Below are 201 nucleotides of genomic sequence, written 5' to 3'. Positions count from 1 at the left end.
ATGGTTGACTTTTCAGTGGTTTGAGCATATTATTTGTTTACACTCTTTACAATTCTTCCTCTTTATGGTCACGGTAAAAAAAAAACAAAAAAACTCAAAGATAATTTCCTCACATGCATCTGTGCAGTCTTACTGATGAAACAATGAGTCCCACCATATAGAATGATAAGGATTCTCCATATCGAATAATTATAGGCCTAT

At 32.8% G+C, this 201-nt stretch overlaps 1 protein-coding gene across 4 annotated transcripts in view; it reads right to left on the bottom strand.

Annotated features, from left to right (window-relative positions):
• The window catches only part of LOC119593173, a 20,792-nt gene that overhangs the window by 6,340 nt on the left and 14,251 nt on the right, over nucleotides 1-201 (bottom strand). The window lies entirely within an intron of this gene.

This window comes from Penaeus monodon, chromosome 31 (genome assembly GCF_015228065.2).
Source record: "Penaeus monodon isolate SGIC_2016 chromosome 31, NSTDA_Pmon_1, whole genome shotgun sequence".
Classification (NCBI taxonomy): Eukaryota; Metazoa; Arthropoda; class Malacostraca; order Decapoda; family Penaeidae; genus Penaeus; species Penaeus monodon.
This window is presented reverse-complemented; position numbering and strand designations above follow the sequence as displayed.